General features: G+C 33.1%; 1 protein-coding gene across 2 annotated transcripts in view; it reads left to right on the plus strand.

Annotated features, from left to right (window-relative positions):
* Window positions 1–21,350, plus strand: part of LOC115882916 (probable JmjC domain-containing histone demethylation protein 2C) — a 459,323-nt gene that overhangs the window by 84,901 nt on the left and 353,072 nt on the right. The window lies entirely within an intron of this gene.

Raw genomic sequence — 21,350 nt, forward strand, 5'->3', positions numbered from 1 at the left:
AAGGATTGGAAGAGCGAAACGCTTGCCCAGCAGTTAAAAGACCATACCATAACTTGGTATACTGATGCTTCCAAAACCAATACGGGAACAGGGATCGGAGTGTTTGCGCCGAGAGCTAATTACTCCGAACCAATGGGCACTTACCCTAGTATCCTACAGGCAGAAATCTACGCTATCGAGAGATGCGTACAACTTATCTTAGATAGGAACTATCGGAAACAAGAAATAGCCATCTTATCGATAGTCAAGCAGCGTTAAAGGCGATCAACTCAGTATCAATCAATTCGAAATTGGTCAAAGAATGCATAGAGAAGCTGAATAAATTAGGCAAAGAAAACAAAGTCCTCCTACACTGGGTGCCTGCTCACCAAGGGATAGAAGGCAATGAAAAAGCAAATAATCTAGCTAGGAAAGCAGCGAACACTCCACTAACTGAACCAGAACCGTTCTGCTTTCCAAGTGGTAACCAACTCAAGGCGGAACTCAAGAACTTGGAAGATTCCATCCGCAACCTGGAATGGAAATTTTCCAATGGTCTAAGACACTCGAAGAAGTTTCTGAGGGCTTATGATGAAGAAAAATCACAGATCTTCCTGGGTCTGAGTAAGAACAATCTTCGGATTGTCACGGGGTTTTTAACAGGACACTGTCTCCTCAACGAACACCTCAGTAGATTGAAACTAAGAAGAAACGGCGAATGCAGATTCTGTGGGGAAGATGGGGAAACACCAGTACACCTCATCACTGAGTGCGCCGAGACGACAACCATTCGTGCCATGAATTTTGGTACGACTGATATTGGAGATGGAGAACTACCCTCTATAAAACCGTCCCAGATACTGGCTTTTGTCAAAGCCCTGGGACTGTATGATGAGTTATGATTCAAGAAAGGGGGACACAATGGATCTGTAAGGTCGAAGTGATTAACCCCCCTCCCACTCATTCTAAATTCTAAAAAAAAATTCTAAAGAGCCTTGGCATCAGAAGATGTAGAAAACCCTGAAAACGTTATTTTGAATTTTGTGATTTATCAAAATACAAGTTCGTCTTATCGTGTTTGATGACGCATGTTCGCGTGAGGTCGAGTCCCCTTGGCATTGCGAAAAAAAAACAGTTCGCACGATACATCGACATAAATTTCGCATGGAATCATAAAAACGGTGAGTGCCGCCCGATGACCTTGACCGTGACTCCGCAGAACGGTATTGGCGGGTCGGCCGACGCGAATTTTTGCCACAGGCTACTCGGATCTTTATTGTTTTCGCATGGGAACATGTCACACGTGACTCGTTAGAGACTAATTTAATCATAGTGTGCGAGAGGCGATGTCGCCATGGCCAGGGTTCAAAGAATTAAATGGAATTGTTTGTAACTGTGGTGTTATCAAATTGAATTTTGAAAACCGACATATGATTTTTCAATTTTAAGTTACTCGCCATGTCGGTAGGCCATTGACAATGATATGGCTGAGGACCACGGCTCGGATTTCGCGTAAACAAAGTAGGCCTTCCAGATTAGCCCCACCTAAAAATCAGTTTTAAAAGGAAACAAAATAAAAGTTAAAAATACTTGTTTTAGTAAAGGATTTGTAAGAAAGTTTGGTAAAATATGTCGAAACTGTCGGCAGTGAAAGTGTCGAAATTTGTGGTGTATCTATAAAATTAGATATTGTAAAGAAAGTTACGATAAATTTACTACTTCTCGAGCTCAAATAAGTGACCGTAAAAATTTATGTGAACCACTTAAAAGTTATATTGTTATAAAAAAATATGTCGATTTTAGTGGCACGTTAATGTGTAGTTTTACTATTATTTACTATAGTAAAATCGAAAAAAACACTGTTAAGTGTGAACAATAGGAAACCTTGATCTAGTTGCTTGGTCAAATAATATTTCATAATATTTAACATCTTTTTAATGAGCAAATATTGATTTGGAATTATGTATTTTCAAGTATTTAACAATGAATGTACTGTTTTGTTCTAGATCCATTTATTTTATTAATTGTCAAAGATTTTATCTTCAACTTTCAGGCAAACATTATAGGGTTATCTGAAAAAAAAATTAGTTATCCCAATGTTGCTCTAACCTTAATTCATTCATCTTGGAGAAAGTCACTGAAAGATAAATCTGGTGAATACGGAGGGTAGTCTATAGCAGTTTAAACTATAGCACGTTCAATTTCGTCATACCACCCGCAGAGTTGTCAGATGGTTCATTATCCTGGTGAAAAAATCTCCAAATGGTTGTTTCTTCTTCAATTTGTGATGTAATGATGCGTAGTATACTCCGGTATTGATTTAATCTTTCTGAAGATTATCGACTAGGATGACCCTCTGGATCTGGATATTCCAGTTCTACTGAAGCAGTTTGACTGATTCATTATTGAAAGATGGAAAACGGAGCTTTTGTGTTCACACGTTTCATTTTCCTCTGAGTAGATGAATTTATTTAAGAAGAAGAATAGATTGGATACGATACGAAAAAATACCCAGGTAATAGATGTCAGCCACAGAGTCAAAGGGCAACGGCCCAGCTACGTCGAAACACCGGTTCCCATTAGAACACCGAAGTTAAGCGACGTAAGGCGATACTAGTTGATGGACTGGTGACAGTTTCGAAACTCTGTATCGTGCTGTTGTCCAAAAAAAAGGCAAACATGTAAAATCTATTGACACACACTGCTCATTCTCGCCGGTTCGAGGCCGGATGAGATCAGATATCTCGTGAGTAAGAGTCGATTTAAACACTTGCCAAGTCGGTAGGTCATTGACCATGGTATGGCCGAGGACCGCGGTTCGGATTCCGCATAAACAAAGTAGGCCCCGTCCAGATTAGCTCTGGCAGCAAAAAGGAGACGTTAACTGATATCTTTTACCGTGACTAACGTCATATTCAAGGCCTGACTGTTTTGACAGTTCTACCGAAGTGGTCCAGAATTAGTAGTAAACAAACCAATTGTTTTCATTAGTTTCGCAACAAATCTGTGTTTTTTACGCGTTTCTATGCTAATAAAATTATACTAAATAATTTTGAGTGATCTAGATCCGATTCTAACATCGTACCCGCGAAAAAAAACATACTTTCGGTAAAAATTATAGTAACACCGGGTGTCCGGGCTAGGAAAAAGTTGGGGAATTTATATAAAAACATAATTAATAGCGTTAGTGTTAGTGTATAGTGTTAAACCAACGTAAGTGACGTGTATTTTTATGTAAAACAGTTTTCGTTTCTTTATTTTTACTTTGTGAAATAAAAATTCCGCGACATTGTTCTGTGCCTGTGCCTTGTAGCAGCAATTATAATAAGTACTCAGGATCTGTCTACATTCTCTTTCCCAACAATATTAACTGTAACTAGGTCACGTCCAAAACCTACAGAACATGCTGTGCCTACAATTTTTCCAAATCAACCCTCTTATGGACCCTCTGTGCATGTTCCCATAAAGAGAAAACGTCCCGATGAAAGAAAACAAGATTTGGAAATTCAGGATGAAATAATTAAAGTATATATTGAAAAAAAATTATACAATAAAAAAAATATTGAAAAGTATTATTATTATTATGAAATATATATTATTATTATGAAATGGCAATGTATTTTAAAGAAATTAAATGAATTTGTACTTTATTTCAGTATTTTATATAAAAAAAATGATATCTTTATATTTTTTTGTCATACGCTCCCAAAAACAGCTATTTTACGGACTCATTTCAGTCCGTAAAATGTTTCTTTTTCGGCCTAGGCCGTAAAGGTCGTCATGGCAACCTTTATGGACTAAAATGTCTAAATTGTTGATGAATTTGTGTGATTTTGTGACAAATTTCGAATGACATGTCAAAATGCGATGAAATAAACAAACTCGTTACTAAGATATGAATTTATAAGCCAACTTTTTCAAACATTATAATTTCAAATATGGAAAATTTGCAAATATGCGTTCTAAAAACTGTAAAAAGCGTATGACAAAAAATAGTGTATGTAACACGTACCTAAATTATGTTTTTTAGGACTCATCTACTATTTCGGACTCGGCTAACGCCTCGTCCGCAAACAGTAATGATTCGTCCTAAAAAACATCATTTTAGGTACTAGTTACATAAATAGCTATTATTTATGATTTATGGAGTTCATTACTTGATGAACATCGAACTACAAATTACTTCATGTTAATAGTTAATTCTATCTGATATCCACATTTTTTAAATATGTTAGGCAAATTTTTACAATTATTTTTAATTAAACTTTAAAATGTATTCTGCCGTTATCATATACAATACATTTTCTTAACTTGTCGATAAACGTATAGTTTTCAAATTTTTTAATATTTGGAAACTTTTTATTACAGGTATATTATTACTAGTTGCTAAATACTCGCTAACGCAATAGTAGGATACGCTTTTTTTATTATCTAGATTTTATTTTGTTCATCTTATGCTGTAGTTTATTTCATATTAATATTCGTGCTGTAGATCTAAATTTTAATGCTATTCAATTACTTTAACGCGATAAAAAGCTAATGTTATTTTTTAATACCTTTCTGTATAATATTTTTCAAATTTATATCTGGCAAAACTATGAATAAACACTATTATTTATGCAAAAACTATATGCAGTACCATATGGCACAATACAAAAGCCGGACTAGTGCGGTGACGTCACTGGTAATCGATGTCTCTGGCCTGTATGTCATGTTGGTTATGCTTTTATTTTACTTTTACAGAGTCGAATCCGTAGACTTAAAATAAAATATAGACTGAACATCTCATTCATAAATAGCTGGAACATGCGGTCAGACAATGTCTTGTTATTGTTGTGTTATTGTTTTAGGTTATAACGAGTGCGACATGAGCTGTTGTCTCTGTCGTAACGGTCGTTCCCTGACGACTCTGCCGAGAAACACAACACTGTCTTTCGTTTCTCAAGTACATCTGAACTCTCCGTATCATAGCCGGGTAATTTTTTTATTTTAATGAAGCTATAATTAAATTAAAAATATATCGTATTTAAACTTTTTTATATTTTATTAAGATTTAGGACAGGTTTTTTACATAAAAGTTTAGAAAAAACGTCTTAGAGTCCGAAAAGGATAAACATAATAAAATACACGTTATAGAAGAAATTTTATAATCGAAATTACGTAATTTTTGAAATTAATAATAAATTATTAATTTTAGTCAAACATTTACAACCCCTAATATTAATCAAAACCGGATCTATTCCACAGATATAATAGAATCGGCGACAGGGAGAGAAAAAAAAATGATTGTTGTAATTTTTTTTCTAGTTAAGTGATGTCTTATTATGTAAATTAGAGAAAACATAAATCTGTTCCATTAAAGCAAGGAAGGTGATAGGAAGTGGATAAAATAAAAACTACATTTATTTAACTCGGTACTGTCTTTATTATACCGGGTGCGGCTCAAAAGTGGCTCATCCCCATAATTTTTTTATTTTTTCAAATAAAAAAACAAGATTTAGTATATTAGTATATGACATAAATTAGGATTGATTGACGCATTCAATTGTTTTTGGTCACTTCCTCTTTCACCGGAAATGACTATAACTTTTAATTTTTAAATGGCACCCTCGGTATATTTCTACTTTATTCGACAGAAAATGACACTCTGAATAGAATGATATGTCATATGTCAACTTTTGACATTTTCGCATATGGTTTAATTGTAATTGTAACACGCGGTTCATAACGACAATTTGACTCGAAATACCAAGTGTGTGGTATCAATATATTCATAAAAAAATGCTTTTTCCAAATATGCTAATGAGTCACCCTTGTTCCATTTGAAAAAATTGACATATGATTAAAAATACGATTTGTACATCTTTTAACCGGCCTAGACAAGACACGAAACCTATTAGACGATCAAAACTATTTTCCAAGGCTCCTTGATTAAAACTTAGTGTTTTTAACAACACCATGGCACCCTGGATTGAAATTTAAAATACGATTTGTTTTTAAGCGACAATGTCAAAAGTTGACATATGATATGTTATTCTATTCAGAGTGTCATTTTTTATCGAATAAAGTAGCAATATACCGAGAGTGCCTTTAAAAGTCAAAAGATGTATTCATTTCCGGTGAAATAGGAAGAGACCAAAAACAATTGAATACGTCCAATCAATCCTTATTTATGTCATATACCTACTAACATACAAATCTGTTTTTTTTATCTGAAAAAAATAAAAAAGTTATAGGGGTGAGCCACTTTTGAGATGATTTTAGAATAAACCGGAATATATTTTTAATAAAAACATTATTAATTATTAACAGGGTTATAATAATTATGATTTTGTTACAAAAACCTTTATATAAATGATTATGTAAGAGAAAAAATTCAGATTTTACATGTTACTAAAATATTATCTAAATAAGCGCCTTTCTACAACAACGCCATTGACTCCTAATGGGTAAATTGAGAGTTGCCTAACAGTCGAAAGTCGTTTCAAGACATAAATGGATTATTTAAGTCAAATGTCTTGCAAATTTGGCACTGGCGAACCATATTTTATAGTTCCTGAACAGAAAAAGTAAATAAAATAAAAACTTAAGGACTACAAGCAAAGAAAATGCGTTAATACAGCCGGGGACATAGCGGCAACAAAGCTTACCGCACACGTGCGATGCGTACTACAAGGTAATAAATGAATGAATAGGCGACCTCGCCTCTAATCGGTGTTGCCGAAATGTAAAGAACTTATCCTTTTTAAATAGCATCCGACTTATAATTTAGTAGTATAAGGACTATTTAATACATCTATGACATATTAAAACCTACTTTATTAAAATGTAGTATTAATATCTCAATATATGTGTATAACAAGAAAAAAATATTGATAATATTAAAGACGTGACAACATAGGCTGGATGAGGAAGGCTCGGTCGACTGTACCCAGAAGTAAACATGTGTACAAAAAAGATTGTGTGACCGAGTTTAGATGTAAATAGTGTAGTCTATATTTTATTTTAAGTCTATGCTCTGATCTATACCCAGAAAACTTTTCAGATTGTCCTCGTATGTATTATTGAATAAAATAATTCCATTATATTGGGTTCTAAAAGTTCTCTCTATAGTTCTTCTGTTGTCCAGTTCTTCTGATTCTTCACCACATTCATTTTAAATTTCTTCGACGTTTGAATGAAAACACTTCAAGTAGCAGTAAAGTACGGATTGGCACATAGCAAACATAGCTTGCATCACAGCTTGTGTACATAGAACATGCGAGAGAACGGTGGTAAAAAACCTAGTTCCAGCTGTCGTGCATCGGGATAGTATCTATCGAGTAGGTCTAACGGCACGAAGAAGGAAAGCAGCACGCCAAGAATACAGAATAATACGATTTAATGGCGTTCTAGTAACGTTGAGCACAGTCCGAGCGTGGTATTTGGGTCAAGCCGACCGTTAGGAACTTTGTTTTAATTGGATATAGCTGCGGTTACGAAACGGACCGCGCCGCCGCGCCGCTGCTTCGAAGCGATGTGTAAGAGCAACAGCCTTGAGAAAGTTATTAAGAAGAAAATTGGTAACGGGTCGTGGCGGGAAAAAAACCATTGTGGTATAGCCTTTCGATTCCTTTGACGATGCGGGAGAGTGTCGAGGATAACGATTTTCATACCCAAGTAGCATTTTCACGACTTGCGACCACATGTTTACTAAACACAACGTTGGATTAGTTACAAAAAATAGTTAGCTCCCTACCTTAGGTATTAAAATAAATTTAAACGTTTTTATAACGTTGTGCCGACGTTGGACTTGTACTACAGCAAAGTAGAAGCTTCTGCGACGTCGAATAAACGTTGTCTTGTAACCTTTTTTGCTTAAGTGATCTTTAGGTGATTTGGACAACGTAGTTACAACGTTGGATAATATAGAGTTTTCCGACGTCAGTTTCAGGACCTATTCCAACGTTATGCAAACGTCGTCTGTTTTACTAATTCCAACGTTGTTTAGATTTCCTTATTCTTACGTTGGTAGGACGTAGAGTCACTACCTTTTTGCAACTGTATTGAACCATAACCTTAAATCTTAAATTTTCAATTCATTGTTCTGTTCAGTCAGACAGTTCAGTGCTGTTTTTGTTTTTATAAAAAAAAAACTTAATTAAAATGGGACATAAGAAAGGTACATATAAAACTAAATTTAAATATACATCGACATATATTACCGACACTTCCTCGTTTATTTAGATTATAGAGGGCGGCACAAGCTAGACTCTAGAATGACTAAATTAGGCAATCTTGCGACTAGTATACTACCTGTTAAGGCCGAACTGCGACTTTATTAGTCCAGTATGCGACTACTCGAACTACTCCATCTTAATCTCCAAAACAACAAAGTTAAAGCCGCCATGTTGTTAAATAAGAAAATGTTTCGTTCTTAAAATAGCAATTCCTGCTTTTTGAATACATTAACTTGAATATTTGACCCTAAAAACACGCGGAAACAATTTTTTCGACTGCAAATGAATTATTCTCATTTTACTAAAAAAAATTCAAGAAAATTTTTAAAACTTCTTTAATTTTAAGGCCCATTAGTATTTTTCAAAGTAGAAACAATACATTTATCAATAAAGTTGTTTGCGTTTAACTTTTTTGCCTTGGGTAACGAGTTACAAAGTCGGTTAAAGTGTTTCAATAATTATGATCTTCAAACATCCTCCACAATTAAATACTTTTGTTTTGTTTTCATTCACTGCCATCTGACATATGTCTCTAACTAAACCATAGAAATAATATTTTTACTATAATTATCCCAATTTAGGATAAAACGGGGACTTAGACGCCATATTAGTTTTGTATTTCTGTGAATTAGGATTTTAAACAACGTTGCAGATTGTACTAAATTAGGCTTCTAGCCAACGTCGGTATCCAACGTCGTTTCGACCCAAAAATTATTCTCCAAACTAGTGCAGACTAGGTTTGGCACGAGGTTGTGCCGACGTTGCGCCCCGACGTTTGGTCGCGTGACACAACGTTGTCCCGACGTCCAAATGCTGCTTGGGTACATTTAAAGCTCTTTTCGTGTTTTGTCATCTAATCTACGCAGTAGGCGATGGTTACATATACAGATCTGAATTGAACAAATGCCGACTTTGATATATGCATGGAGGTATGGTTGTGCAGGAGTACGGCAGGGAGATGCGATATCCCCAAAGCTGTTTACAGCAACACTAGAAGAAATCTTCCTTCAAATGGACTGGACCAACAAAGGATTGAAAATAGATGGAGAATAACTTAATCATCTAAGATTTGCTGACTTAGTCCTAATTGCTAATAGTCTGAAGAACTACAAGCACAAATTAACGAACTAAATACAGCCATCAATAAAGTAGAGAAAAGAAGATATTAGGAAACTAGCTGGGATAACAATGGGCCCAATTAAAAGGAGATTATCTAAATATCTAAGGGAGGCTACACCCTAATTAGAAATGGTTGAATAAGCTGAAAATGATGATGATGATATTGTTTACGAAATTCTTACGAAAAAAATACCGCCACAACCCACAACATTTTATATTTGTCCTGACGAATCAGGATTCATTGTTAGTTTACTGACATGTATTGTGAAATATTAAGAGGGTTAATTCACGAAAGAAAACCTCTATAGGGCTAGAAAACTAATCAGTTTTATAACAAAGTGTTATAGGTATAAAATATTGTTATGTACCATCGCTTACACCAAATGTTGAGGTATTCAATCTTCCTGTTTCCTTCAAGTATAACTAATTCTTGTATAATTACAAGAAATAAAAAGCCAGAATTTAACTTAACTTACTTCTCCTTTATTTTGTTTGTAGTTATAATGAATTTCACACTTATTAATTAATTAAACAAGAATTCACTGCGATTTAACTCAAATGTCTAATATGTATTGTCTGCTTTTAACTGTCCGTGCTTCAAATCTCACGCCGCACTATGGATCGAAGTATAAGAAAATATGGACATTGACTTATTTCGAAATTAATACTTTTATTTGATTGCTTTTTATGTACGACTTCAATAAATACAACAAAAATCTAAATTAATATGACATTTTCTACCATATAGTTTACAAAATATACAGGGCGTCTAAAAAAAGCACTAATATCTAAACAAAAAAGAAAACAAAAATATTATAACAAAAGAGAAATTGCTTTCTCTATTAAATTTAAATTAATATGACCTTTTGTACTAGATATTTTAAAAAATATACAGGGTGTCTTACAAAAAGAGCTCACCTATAAACAAAAAAGAAAACAAAACATTATAACAAATGAGAAATTACTTTCTCTGTTAAATCTAAATTAATATGTACCAAATAGTTAACAAAATATACAGGGTGACTCACAAAAGAACTAATCTCTAAATAAAAAAGAAAACAAAAACATTATAACAAAAGAGAAATTGCTTTTCATAATGTGCTTGATTGTTATTCCATGACAAACTTGATATTTGAGTAACGAAATTGCTAAGCTAAGGGCACTGTATTACAAATGTATAAATATTATATCATTTCTGTATTGATAAAAAGAAGAAACACCTGAACTTCGACTCATTCATGTCCGGTGTCACTTGTTTATCTTAACTACATAAAAATTAATGGTATTAACGAAAACATTTCTGGGCCTTTCAACCATATGTCTTATGTATTTTAGTGTAATTTAGTCCCACTCCAATATTCTTCGACGAATATACTTACCTATGTATATCGGCAAATTACAAATTGTTTGATGGTGCACTGTGCGTGCATTGCATACATTCAAGGATTTTGACATTAAAAACATTATATTTTTTGCAGTGGCACTTTGAGGCAGCCAATTTTTTTATGATATGTGCTAGTAAAGGTGGCTCTTTACATTGCACGTAATATCTCCACTTACATCCGCTTACATTTTTTTGTAATTCAAGAAAACTTTATATTTTTAAGTCTTAATGACATAAATAAAAACAAATGAGTTTTTCACTTCTGGTGTGACTTTTTTTTTAAATTTAACTATCCAATACTATAGCCCAAGAACGCTTCTAATAAGTCGTTATATATAACAAACGAATATCTTTTACATCCATTTTAAAATTACAATCAAATGTAAGACTCTTTATCTACCAATTTGAATGATTTTTCAATTTACTTCAAATGGTGCTCATATGCTCAATAAGTAAATAACAAACAAACATACTGTATATGTTTTACAAGACTAGAATATCTCTTTAACACAAATATGTAAAAAAAATATTTAAATTTGGAACTCTTCAAAAACGGCCAATGTCTCTATTTTCTTATGCTTCGATCCATTGTGCGCCGGACCAAGACTTTTTTATATTTTTTTTTGCTTATAGAGTGATCTTATTGCATTGGTTTCACTCTTTTTGGTTGGATTGGTTTAGTTATCCTATAGAAAACATCTATGGGGCTAGAAAACTAATCAGTTTTATAACAAAGTGTTATAGGTATAAAAATTGTTATGTATACCATCGCTTACACCAAATGTTGAGAGATTCAATCTTCCTATTTCCTTCAAGTATAACTAATTCTTGTATAAATTACAAGAAATAAAAAGCACAATTTAACTTAACTTACTTCTCCTTTATTTTGTTTGTAGTTATAATGAATTTCACATCACTTATTAATTAATTAAACAAGAATTCACTGCATCTATTTCACTGCGATTTAACTCAAATGTCTAATATGTATTGTCTGCTTTTAACTGTCTTGAACTATTATTTTGAACTATCTTTCTATTGCTGTCCTCTATCTATTGTTATATTATAAACTGTTTAACTATGTACTGTCTAAAACTAACTTTACCTAACAATTTATACTGAAATAAAAACATGAAAGAAAACAAATTATAGAATTTTTAGTTCAATTATTATAAGTTTTAACCAAAAATTGGCTTACCAAAAATGATAAATATTGGTAAATTACTATTATTTATATGCGATAAATAAAATATCTATGTTAAAGTTGGGTCTACTATAAAAATAAAAACATTTCTTCCATTGTATTTATTTATTTTAATTTACACTTCTAAGTTTAGTAGGTATTTTTAGGGAGTATCAGATGTGTATATATCTAGTTTTTGGATTTAGATTAGTTCTTCACACGTGATAACGGTCAGTGATACATTTGACCGAAACATTGTGTATAAGTAAAAATAAAAAATAAATAAAGACAATAGAAGTCTGAAATTCTTTTAGTTTCAATACTAATTAATTGTCTACCACATTTAAAGAATAACTAACTGTTGTCACTGTATTCGAAAAAGCAGAAAAGAACATGTGCAATATAATAGGTATTAATTACACGAGGTTATTAACATTTTATAATTCCCGTGGTACATAGATAATAATTTTATTTCTTACTGAATTTAGTATAACTTATTTTGTCTCACTTTAAAACGACACAAATGTTGCACTTATTATATCTTCCGGTATAATTGTATTAACGCTGCTGGTAGGAACTTTATGCCTGGTTACTATTGTATTAAATGGCCTGTTTATAAATTGACGGTTGTTGTCAATTGAGCTCAGTTTTTGTCAAAAAAACACCTTTCGCATGAATTCGGCAGACGTTCGAGTACGTTTCCATTAAAATGGAGGAAATATTAAAAAAAGTTGAAGAAGCACGACAAGCGTTACTACACCATTTACCATAAGGAATATAAAAAATACCTTCAGTGGCTGGAACATAAAAATACTATAGTAGGGGATGAAACTGTTGTCTTTAAATTATGTAAATACATAATTAGAGTAGTTAGATGAGTGTCTCTATTGTAATTCATGGTTGTTACCTATAAAAGGTAGAGGAAGTTATGGCATCTTAATTCCCGTTAATAATGTCCCAAAGGAGTTATGGCTTTATTTATGGTAAGGGTAACCAAGAGGATATAAGCTAATATTAATTCAGTAAGAAATAAAATATAATTTATATCAATAATTACTGTGACATATAACAACGTATGTAATTTTTGGTAATAGGTACGTATGAAATCTTAGCAGAATTTGTTTTTTAATAAATATTCTAGCTCAAAAAATAAAATAAGTTAAAGTCTATTAACAGTTGAACGAAAAAATTGTATTCAAGGTCATTTAATAATTAAGCACAGCAAAACTGGCGTGTGAGGCTCCTATCACCCATCTGTTCAATATAATTTATTCGAAATATCGTAGCGAAGGTTATGCAACTCTTTATACACTCAAGCGATAAGTAAATATTCCCCCGAAGAATTTTTACTATTCACATTCAACCCCGCGTACTAAAAATTCACGTTTTTTCACCAACACGTACGTACTCGATCAAAACAAACAAAAGAAAAGCGTCAAACATGGCCGACTCCGACTAGGTTTTCCGTCCCGATCAAATTAGCCACGAACCGCACCGCCACTCCATTTCGACACTGAGAATCGAGTCACCTGTGACACAAAAACAAACGAAAAAAAAACAATACCACTAGAGCCGCCACACCACTCGTTCCGTCTTTTTTCCATTCGAGAATTTGCACAGCCGTCATCTGTCAGCGCCGGCACGAACATGGCCGCTGCCGCATCGCTATAGCAACGGCCGGCGCAAAAATGATCGAAGCTGCGCGCGGCTGGCCACACGTGGTGCCGGGAGGCGTGGCGCTATTAGGGGGGAGGAGCCGGCGGCCATTTTGGATCGGGCGTTCGTTGCATGGTGGCGGTCTCTGGCGGCGGGATCGCGAAACTGAAGCGCGGAGCAGTGACGTAGGAGGGGGCGGGGATTAAAGTGGCGTTTCGTGTTAGGATTATCGGGAAGGTCGCGGATAGATTAATTGTGTTTACATTAAAGAGCGTTGTTTGATTGTAATTTAGTTTCGTATTATTATTGTGTATAGTATTTTTGTTTTACTCTTTTTTTTATCGCGTACCTACTTAATGTTATCTAAAAATTTATTTAAAAAATGTTCATTTGTCTAGAAAATACTTCGAAACTTTAGTTTCGGAGATATAAATTTAATCGGACCTTTAAAAAATTTTTTTTTTCAGAAACTATTTGAGACAGAGTTTACCAAAAATGTTTTTTATAACTACTACTGGGTAAATGAATTTGTAGTGTAGTATGACTTTTTTTGGAACTTTAATTTCGGAGATATAAATTTAATCGGACCTTTTAAAAAAAATTTTTTTTTTCAGAAACTATTTGAGACAGAGTTTACCAAAAATGTTTTTTATAACTACTACTGGGTAAATGAATAAATGAAAATAAGGTAATTAAAGGCTTATATCTTCGTATTTTTTTATATTTTCGTATTTATTATAATTTTGCTAATAAATTTGGTTAGAAAAAAGATTTCAAGATGCGGTTTTTGCTGACTTGTTAGGCTTTTATTAGTATCAGTATCAGCTAAATTACTGTCGCATTTAATTTTTTTGAAAAAACGCGCATTCGAAAGCTGATTATTATTGTTTATACGGCATAATATAGAGTAAGAAACTCTCTTTTAAACGAGCTCTCATTTGTTGGATTCCGATCATCTAGTCCGGAGTTATGAACATTTAAATAAAAACAGATCCAACCTTCCCCCACCACTTTATTTTAGCAGATGGGGGAAAATGGTTCTAACAAAAAAGATCCAAAATTTTCTGAAGATTATGAAGCTATTATTTATATTACATCGTATCTAGGCAAAATTTCTTAAAAATTCCATTTTGTTATTTTCGATAAAAGTTACGCCCCCTAGCGGCCGTCCTACAAACTTAAAAATAATTTTCAGCAATTTCTCATGATCTCTTTAGTTATATTTTTTTCCGCAAGCTCTACAGAACACATACGAGAGCTATTCTTAGTGGGACACCCTGTACATAATTTTCTTGGATACGATTTACATTTATTTTTTATGCAAATTGAATAAATAAATAAATAAATAAATGCCTTTATTGTCAAAAAATTTTTCAATTTGTAGACAAAGGTAAACTAACAAACAAAGTAGAAAAAAAACAAGGTACACAAACAAACAAACAAAAGATAATACAAAACATTATATAAATAATATTGTCAGTCTTATTGTTAAAATAAACATTTATAATGTTTACAATGTCAAAGAACAAAAAATTTAAAATAATATTCAAAAATATTTAGCCAGTTTATAGCAAAATATCAATGACCTCTAAATAAATTAATTTCGATGTCATTAGTAAATATAGCAATAGCAAACATTAGACCAGTGTTTTCAAGATCAAATTCGATTTTCAATTCAAATATAATTCATTTACGGCGTAGAAAGCCTTGTCTAGTAAATAAGAGTTCAATGCTTTGCGAAATGAAAAAAATGATGTTATGGATTTGATTTCAAATGGCAGGTGATTGTGCATTTTTTTCGAGTTGTATAATATTGAACTTTTAACTAACTCTGAGCGTGGGGTAGTTAGATAAAGATCTTGCTCCGCGTTCCTGAGTGGATAAGTGTGAGATGGCCTTTCTTGAGAAGCTGATACATGTTTACGTATTAGGCAAACGGATTCAAATTTAAATAAGGAAGGAAGAGTCAATATTCTTAATTCCTTAAAAAAGTCCCGGCAATGAGTTCTGCTGTTTAGTCCTAGTGAATATCGAACAGCTCTCTTCTGGAGCTTGAAGTAAGGTGTTGTCTATTGATTCTTTGCATGTAGAAAATAGTTTTTTAAGTGTAGCAAATAGTTTTAACGCGTAAAAAATAGTTTTTTACGAAAAATCCTCAAAATCGTCTCATGTAGGTAATTAATGGCTACCATAGAACAACCACACGCCCTCACTAGAGCCTCTAGCACGAACAAATTCCATTGTCCAGGTGATTTTTCAAAACCTCGCCCGTAGTGGACGACTAACTGTCGGTATAAGGCGATAGCGGCCAGGCCGGAATGCATAAAACTTTTACTGATCCGCAAACGCAAGCCGATCATTATCCTCGTCATGCGGGCAGAGCGGGCCATTAAAAATAAACGGCCCGAGGTACAAAACCCATCAATAACGACCAGAGAGAACAAATTACAGGACTGGTCGTAAAAAGCCAAAGCGGGAGTAGGAGGGTTGGGAGGGACAGAGGAAAATAAAACGACGACCGTTGCGAGCGACGCCACCTGGCGGCAAAAAAGGGGCCTTTCTCTGGAAAGGCGATATCGCTGTACGCTGTACGGTACGTCTGAAGATAGGGAATTATTAATAACTAAGGACGACCGGTGAAAACAATGGTGAATCGTGCAAGACATATCTGGGTGAATCAAAAAAATCGACTATTTTTTTCACTTTATACTCTAAAAAAAAGGTTGGTAGCAAAGACATTATAAAGATAGACCGAACATCTCATTCATAAATACTCGTTGGTAGTGTATCAAACATTCCAATGTGTCAAACAAGGACAGAAGAGACAGAGAAGTCTAAAATTTCCGACCCCGGCAACTAGGCGCATTTGGATTGTTCTAATGGCCAGTGGGGTATCGTTTTTTGGAACGAATTTAATTAGTAAAGTAAAAGTAAAGTAATTAGTAAAATTACTACAGTACTACATTAGCACTTTTTCGTCAGATGAGTTTTGTTATAAGGTCTAATATAATAATACAATTAATATCCCACATATACTTATGTTGAAACGTTAGTAGTTTTCGAAAATCACTCCAACGTCGATTTTCAATTTAAACTTTCAGTTACTTCTATATAAACTTTCAGTTACTTTTGAAGATTTACAGGGTGACTCAGGCTTCCAAAACAGTTCTATATTAGGTTTGTGGTTGGTGACTTTTCTTTCAATTTTTTTTTCAGAATATGGAGGCATTTAGGCACATTTTATACATTTTTGTAAACATAGGTGGCGGAACATATTTTCAAACCAAAGTTGTAGATTTGCCATTACATTTCCATTCCAGAAATACCTAGGGTTGCCACTTGTCCTTTTTTGATAAGGACAGTCCTTTTTTAGAATAACTTGTCCTTTTGACTTTTTTTGACTTAAAAAGTCATTTTTATTTACGTATTTTCCGTGACAAAATTACCTACAGCAAACAGAAATATTCTTTTCGCCCAAATTTAATTAGGAATGTTATAAAACTTAACTTATAAATAAATTTTTCTTGTTTAGAATAGGCAATATTATTTAGAACTTCCCGTTTAATCTCAAATGATAGTTTAGGTTTTAGTTTTACCTTTTTTTTTATCTTAAAAAGAACTTTTCAAAATTAGTACCTAATTAGTAACGATTTAGTTAGTTCGCAATCGATAGCTTCCTGTGAAGTACTGTGTAATAATTGTTTAATCTTGTATTATTAATAACTTCCTATACCTAAAATCAATATTTAATGAGAAAATTGTGTTTTTTTTTTGAAAATATAAGACAAGATTTGACTTTCGGTCTTCTTCTTGTATTATGATGGTTCTGATACGAGGCAATTGCCTTTTAGTCTCGCAATAGAAGCCATTTATCATTAAAAGTATAAAATCTGTGTGCTACAGTATGGGATTTCTGTCGCATAATAATGAATACCTATTACGTTTATTTACAAATCCATTACTTTTAAAGGTAGCTTCATCAGATAATCAAATTTTAGTTAAATGTCCTAATCTTCATGAACTGTATTAAGCATATGTATTGCGGTTTGAATCACCCTGTATGTTGACAAAAATATTTTGAAAATGTGCGTTACAATGGCCCCCATCTTATGTAAAAAATTGAAATAAAAATCACAAACCAAAAACGTAATAGCTAAAAAGATTTTTTGCAGGCCTGGGTCACTCTCTATATAGATATGTATAAAACTAGTAGCCTAAGAATTATTTACAGTTCGTCACATTCTAAAAAAAGTTAAACACACCGTACAAATAACTCTAGGAAGATGTATTTGTGGTAAAAAATTGTCTAAACAAGGCCGAAGGGGCAGATATAATAAAGCAATAAAATGTAAAAAAGGTCGGGTAAACACCTTTGTTTATTTGTTGAGCAAAATTCCTTTAGAATATCGTATATATAATGACCAAAATAGGACGCAATTTTAAGAAAAAAAAATGTCACTTTCTGGCTTATAATAAAGTTTCAAATGTAACGTTTATATTCAAATTTGTTATGATCTACAACAGTTAGGTAGTAATTGAGATGAATTATAATTCAATTACCGGCTACTACGTTCTTGTTTTAATAGATCAAAATTCAACAAATATAATTAGAAATTATTTTAATTGTGAGAGGCTCCCTTGTGGGACGCCTATGTACGATTACGGCGCGGCGGAAACAATACCTACGTGTGAAAAGACAAATTCGGGTAATTTGAGCTTATTTGTCCACACATTTGACACTGTCGTACCATATTGAAAATTCGCAGATTCAAAAGTACATTAAACAAAAACAAAATCTACTGAAAAACACTGAAAAGTTCACTTCGGACTTGATTCCGACTTCAAACACACCGTAAGCTAGACGTAGGACGCTATAACGGACCATTGGTCGTCGCGAGGGGTGGTGGGACGGACGGCTCATTTCATTCTGGAAGACTAGCAGCGACGATGCCAATAGTTCTAGACGTTTCAGCACATTAAACAGTAAACATGTCCTTTAATAGTAACGCATATATCCTCTGGTTAATAACATATTATTACGCATGCTTCTTTAAAAATAAACTATTAATTTAATTAAGAAATTGAGATTTAGTGATATCCGGTGAAGGTTTTAAAGTCACCTTTTCTGCAAATCAAACTAAGTAGATAGGCGCAAATTTGATATGTGGCAATGTCGCCTTCTCTATCTCAGTTGGTTTTTACAGTACGTAGTCAACCTCCGAATGTTTGATCGGGTTAAAATGGATAATGTGATATCTGTTCTTCCTAAATCTATGGTTGGTAGACAGCTCAAAAAATGCTCTCCAAGTATGAGCTCTTAATTTTAATAGGAAGATTTTTTTTCCTTATTATTAGAAAGAAAAAATCATATCTCGGTATCTAGATACCATTTGGAAAAAATCTCGTCTCATATGTTTGTAGGAAATTGATTTTTTTACAAAAAAGGTCTCTTACAATTTTTTCGTAAACCTCACTGTCCGAAAGTTATTAAAGATTGAAGTTTGATTATTTTAAGGCAGTTTTCTTTTTTCTTATGAATTTTATAACTCGTTAACAAAAAATCATTATGATACACGCAACTAGTGTTGTAAATGGAAATATTGGAAATTTCCAAACGTGTCTCGGAAATATTGGAAATATTGGGAATAATGGAAATATTTTTAAAAAACTTAAATCTTGTCATTAACGATTCAAACCCGATGTTTATTAATATATCTTTCATATTTTGTAACCCTATAAACATTAAACTTACTATACATAGAACAGTTTTACAAACATATAATATGGTGAATATATCGAGTTTGAGGATTCACCAACTTATTTGCAACCTCGCATTTCTACGGGGAATCTTCAATTTTGACCAATTTAAAAAGTGTATACAATACTAGGCTCAGTTTACAAGGAGTTGCAGTTAGTCAAGAAGCAACACAAATGATTGATAAAAATGTTAAGCAGTGGATATTAGATGACGAAGTATTTTGGGCCCAAATTTCCAACGTAATTAACATTTTTGAACCTATTGGCAAATGGTTAAAAATTGTAGAAGGAGATTATAGCACTATTCATTTTGCTGTAAAAGCATTTTGTGATATTAGAAGGGTAATTCAGAATAATCTTGCATTGTCCTCACTTGACGACAAAGAATAATCCGAATTGTTGGAGTTTGTTGACAAAAGAAAAAAAATTGCTATTAAACCCATTCATTATGCTGCAGAATTACTAAATCCAAAATCACAAGGTTCTGAACTTGATGAAACCCAAATTCTTTCTGCCATAGAATGCATACTTAATATATCCAAAAATAAACTCAATATAAAGGAGCAAGAAATAATAAATGAAATAGCATATTACCGTTGTAGAAGTGGCAAGTTATTTGGAAGTAACTTCATAAGGAAAAGTAGTTTTGATAACCCAGTCTCCTGGTGGAAAGGACTGTGTTCTTCATCTGCATTATCACAAGTAGCTTCACGAATGTTGATGATCCTAGCATCTTCGGCTGCCACGGAACGCAGTTTTAGCGTTTATAGTCATATTCATTCAAAAAAGAGAAACAGGCTTACTAATGATAGAGCCGCTAAGCTACTCTATGTATCCCACAATGAAAACTTGCTGAAGAAAATAGGAAACGGCAATAGATCAATTTTTATTTCCGATACTATTGAAGATTTTGAGGAAGTAGACTGTCAAGAAGATGTTATTGAGTGTGATGTTGATGACAGCGATAAAGATATGCCTCTTGCTCGATTCTTGCTCGAAAAATAATTTTTTTGTACAAATTTAACCTTAATTTATTTTTTAATTTGAAGAATAACTCCGCATTTTGTGTTTTGCGATGTTTTGTTATGATTTTTATAAATAAATATTTCAGTATGCGAGAGTAAATTTGCGCGCGACCGTCGACTGGACTTGTCAAGTTGCATAGTAGTGAAAACAGTGCAGTGTATATTTGTGGCAGTTCTTTTTTTTCTATTTAAGTTCCACCACCGTGTATTTGACACTTAAATTAGTTTCAATTCTTTTCCAACTATCATGGACAATATTTCTATTTTTATGGTTTGGGTCTTTTGGATTCCAAATTGCTGGTTCTCCTTCGTAAAGTTCCAAAAATTCTATAACCAGTTCATTTGACCACTCCATTCTTCAAAAAATAAATAAATGAGAAACTTAATTTGCAAAAAATACACCTATCTCAACGACTATTCTGCGACGGTATGTAGAACGCTACTGAGACTGCAAAACATTTTTGTTTAATGCAACCCTACGTGGGAATGGTAGAAAATGATTCAACAAGTTCAGACAAGTCAAACCTGCGATGCTCGTTCATCCTTTGACGTGTGCCTCATTTACCGACAACTGACCGGAAGACTGTGCCGGCTTAATATAAAAAGTATTGATCTAGAAGAAAAAAAAATCATTTTTTTATCAAAAAGTCTTTTTTATTGAATTATCAACTGAGATATAATTGGATTGGAGTTAGTTAGGTTAGGTTATTAATCAAAAACTGTTAAAATTATTGTGCATTGAAGTTTGACGATGAATATCTTTTAAACGGTTAATTTAATCGACTAATCATAAGAAACCATTTTTATAGAACAGTGAATTTCCTACAAAACCATGAGTTGCACGTATCATAATGATTTTTTGTTAACGAGTTAAAATAAAAAAGAAAACTGCCTTAAAATAATCAAGTTTGAACTTTCAACCTTAATGACTTTCAAACGGTGAGGTTTACAAAAGAATTTTACGATACTTTTTTTGTAGAGAATTCAATTTCCTACAAATATATGAGACGAGATATTTTTTCCAGATAGTA

This window comes from Sitophilus oryzae, unplaced genomic scaffold (genome assembly GCF_002938485.1).
Source record: "Sitophilus oryzae breed Bouriz unplaced genomic scaffold, Soryzae_2.0 scaffold_179_pilon_pilon, whole genome shotgun sequence".
Classification (NCBI taxonomy): Eukaryota; Metazoa; Arthropoda; class Insecta; order Coleoptera; family Curculionidae; genus Sitophilus; species Sitophilus oryzae.